Source organism: Schistocerca gregaria, unplaced genomic scaffold (genome assembly GCF_023897955.1).
Source record: "Schistocerca gregaria isolate iqSchGreg1 unplaced genomic scaffold, iqSchGreg1.2 ptg000662l, whole genome shotgun sequence".
Lineage (NCBI taxonomy): Eukaryota > Metazoa > Arthropoda > Insecta > Orthoptera > Acrididae > Schistocerca > Schistocerca gregaria.
The window spans coordinates 354,052-358,698 of record NW_026062045.1 but is presented as its reverse complement, the minus strand read 5'-3'; positions in this window follow the sequence as shown (position 1 = coordinate 358,698).

Below are 4,647 nucleotides of genomic sequence, written 5' to 3'. Positions count from 1 at the left end.
AAGAAATATTGAATTTAATTGATGAAAGGAGAAAATATAAAAATGCAGTAAATGAAGCGGGCAAAAAGGAATAGAAACGTCTCAAAAATGAGATCGGCAGGAAGTGCAAAATGGCTAAGCAGGGATGGCTAGACGACAAATGTAAGAATGTAGAGGGCTTATCTCACTAGGGGTAAGATAGATACTGCCTACAGGAAGAAAGGAGAAAGGACAACCACTTGCATGAATATCAAGAGCTCTGATGGAAACCCAGTTCTAAGCAAAGAAGGGAAAGCAGAAAGGTTGAAGGATTATATAGAGGGTCTATACAAGGGCAATGTAATTGAGGACAATATTATGGAAATGAAAGAGGATGTAGATGAAGAAGAAATGGGAGATATGATACTGCATGAAGAGTTTGAAAGAGCACTGAAAGACCTGAGTCGAAACAAAGCCCCGGGAGTGGACAACATTCCATTAGAACTACTGACAGCCTTGGGAGAGCCAGTCCTGACAAAACTCTACCATCTGGTCAGTAAGATATATGAGACAGGCGAAATACCCTCATACTTCAAGAAGAATATAATAATTCCAATTCCAAATGAAGCAAGTGTTGACAGATGTGAAAATTACCGAACTATCAGTTTAATAAGTCACGGCTGTAAAATACTAGTACGAATGCTTAACAGACAACTGGAAAAACTGGTAAAAGCCGAACTCAAGAAACATCAGTTTGGATTCCGTAGAAATGCTGTAACACGTGAGGCAATACTGACCCTACGGCTTATCTTAGAAGAAAGATTAAGGAAAGGCAAACCTACATTCCTAGCATTTGTAGACTTAGAGAAAGCTTTTGACAGTGTTGACTGGAATACTCTCTTTCAAATTCTGAAGGTGGCAGGGGTAAAATACAGGGAGCGAAAGTCGTTTTTCAATTTTAACAGAAACCAGATGGCAGTTATAAGAGTCAAGGGGCACGAAAGGGAAGCAGTGGTTGGAAAGGGATTGAGACGGGATTGTAGCCTCTCCCCGATGCTGTTGAATCTGTATATTGAGCAAGTAGTAAAGAAAACAAAATATAAATTCTGAGTAGGTATTAAAATTCATGGAGAAGAAATAAAAACTTTGACAGAGTTAAAATGTCATTTGCGAACCTCAGAGACAGCAAAGGACTTGGAAGAGCAGTTGAACGGAATGGACAGTGTCTTGAAAGGAGGATATAAGATGAACATCAACAAAAGCAAAACGAGGATAGTGGAACTTAGTCGAATTAAGGCCTGTGATGCTGAGGGAATTGGATTAGGAAATGAGACGTTTAATGTAGTAAAGGAGTTTTGCTATTTGGGGAAAGAAATAACTGATGATATTCTAAGTAGAGAGGATATAAAATGTAGACCGAGAATGGCAAGGAAAGCGTTTCTGAAAAAGAGAAATTTGTTAACACCGAGTATAGATTGAGAAGTATTTGTATGGAGTACGTGGACGATAAATAGTTTGGACAAGAAGAGAATAGAAGCTTTCGAAATGTGGTGCTATACAAAGATGCTGAAGATTAGATGGGTGGATCACATAACTAATGAGAAGGTATTGAATAGAATTGGGGAAAAGAGGAGTTTGTGGCACAACTTGACTAGAAGTAGGAATAGGATGGTAGGACATGTTCTGAGGCATCAAGGGATCACCAATTTAGTACTGGAGGGCAGTGTGGAGGGTAAAAATCGTAGAGGGAGACCTAGAGATGACTACACTAAGCAAATCCAGAAGGATGTAGTTTGGGGTAGGTGCTGGGAGATGAAGCAGCTTGCACAGGATAGAGTAGCATGGAGAGCTGCATCAAACCAGTCTCAGGACTGAAGACCAAAACAACAACAACAACAACGTGAGTGATTACAATGACTACTGTTAACCCGCTGCCCTACATTTTGTATAGACCCTCTACATACTCCTTCGACCTCCCACCTTTCCCATCTTTGCTGAAGACTGGTTCTCCATCTGAGATCTTTATATTCGTACAGCTGCTTCTCTTTTTTTCTCGAATACCTCCATAACTTTCCTGTAGCCTAATTCACAGAACAATTTCGGTCGAGTGGTAAAAAGTGAAACAAATGCCTGAAATGGCATCGGCTTTTATTGAAATGGAAAAAGACAGTAAAACTGGGCAACAGACGGGCAACTTTGCAAACTGTCAGCGTGGCGGGTGCGAGGTAGGGCGATGTTACTAAATCGCATCGTCCCATGTCTGGCTAATAAACACTCTCCGAAAGGTACGACTTTTATCCAGGACGGCGCCCCACTCCGCACTGCTACACGTGTGCAAGATGTCTCGCGCACATTATTTAGTGAGGATCACGAGCTGAGCAGCCACTCCCGGCTCCCCAGACCTCAGTACGTGTGATTATTGGCTGTGGGCTTAGCTGAAGTCTCAAGTCACCCGCGATCGTCCGACCGCATTAACGATGCTAAAAGACAACACTGGACGGCAGTTTTTCACCATACCAACTGGTAAGTTGTACAGAGCATTTCACAACTTTGTCGCCTGACTACAGGCACTGTGGGTGAATGACGGCCGACATACTGAGCATTTGTTATAAGTAACATCTTCAAAACTCCATTGCTATGCTAAATATTGCTTTTGTATCATATAAAGAGCCATCTGTTGGTGTACATCTGCATCTACATCTACATGGATACTCTGCAAATTACATTCAAGTGCCTGGCAGAGGGTTCATAGAAACACCTTCACAATTCTCTATTATTCCAATTTCGTATAGCGCGGGGAAAGAATGAAAACCTGTATCTTTCCGTACGAGCTCTGATTTCCCTTATTTTATGGTGGTGATCGTGCCTCCCTATATAGTTCGGTGTCAACAAAACATTTTCGCACCCGGAGGAGAAAGTTGGTGATTGGAATTTCGTGAGAAGATTCCTTCAGAACGAAAAACGCCTTAAATGATGCCCAACCCACTTCCGGTATCATTTCGGTGACACTCTCTCCCATATTTCGCCATAAAACAAAATGTGCTGCCTTTCTTGGAGCTTTTTCGATGTACTCCGTCAGTCCTATCTGGTAAGTATCCCATACCGCGCAGCAGTATTCTAAAAGAGGACGGACAAGTGTACTGTAGGCAGTCTCCTTAGAAAATGTAACCGACCTACTAAGTGTCCTGAAAATAAAACGCAGCCTTTGGTGAGCCTTTCCCACATCATTTTCTATGTGTTCTGTCCAATTTAACTTGTTCGTAATTGTAATACCTAGATATTTAGTTGAATTTACGGCTTTTCGATTAGACCTATTTATCGTGTAACCGAAGTTTAAAGAGTTCCTTTTAGAACTCTTGTGGATGATCTCACACTTTTCGTTATTTAGGGTCAGCTGCCACTTTTCGCACAATCAGATATCTTTTCTAAATCATTTTGCAGTTTATTTTGATCTTTTGATCTAGGCGCGCAGTCCGGAACCATGCGACTGCTACTGTCGCAGGTTCGAATCCTGCCTCGGGCATGGATGTGTGTGATGTCCTTAGGTTAGTTAGGTTTAAGTAGTTCTAAGTTCTAGGGGACTAATGACCACAGCAGTTGAGTTCCATAGTGCTCAGAGCAATTTGAATTTGATCTTTTGATAACTTTATTAGTCGATAAACGGAAGCGTCATCTGCAAACAACCAAAGACGGCTGCTCAGATTGTCTCCCAAATCGTTTATATGGATAAGGAACAGAAAAGGGCCTATAGCACTACCTTGGGGAACGCCGGAAATCACTTCTGCTTTACTCGATGACATTCCGTCAGTTACTAAGAATTGTGACCTTCGTGACAGGAAATGGCCAATCCAGTCACAAAACTGAGACGATATTCCATAAGCACGCATTTTCACTACGAGCCGCTTGTGCGGTACAGTGTCAAAGGCCTTCCGGAAATACGGAATCGATCTCAAATCCCTTGCCAATAGCACTCAACAAGAGCTAGTTGTGTTTCACAGGAACGATCTTTACTAAACCCATGTTGACTGCGTGTCAATAAACCGTTTCCTTCGAGGTAATTCGTAATGTTCGAACACAATATATGTTCTAAAGTCCTGCTGCATATCGACGTTAACGATATGGTCCTGCAATTTAGTGGATTACTCCTACTACCTTTCTTGTATATTTGTGTGACCTGTGCAACCTTCCAGTCTTGGGGTACAGATCTCACGTTGAGCGGACGGTTGTATATGATTGTTAAGCATGGAGCTAATGCATCAGCATACTCGGAAAGGAACCTAATTTTTATACAGTCTGGGGCAGAAGACTTGCTTTTATTAAGTGATTTGAGTTGCTTCACTACTCCAAGGATATTTACTTCTACGTTGCTCTCGTTGGCAGCTGTTCTCGATTCGAATTCTGGAACATTTACTACTTCTTCTTTTGTGAAGGCATTTCGGAAGGCTGCGTTTAGTAACTCTACTTCGGTAGCTCTGTCTTCGATAGTATCTCCAGTGTTATAGCGCAGAGGAGGCATTGATTGTAAATTGCCACTAGCATACTTCATATACTAACAGAATATCCTGGATTTGTCTGCCAGGTTTCGAGACAAAGTTTCGTCGTGGAAACTGTTATAGGCATCTCGCATTGAACTCTGGCTATCCTTTAGAGAAGCCCGGAATTTAGCGCATCTTAGGGATTTTGCGTCTG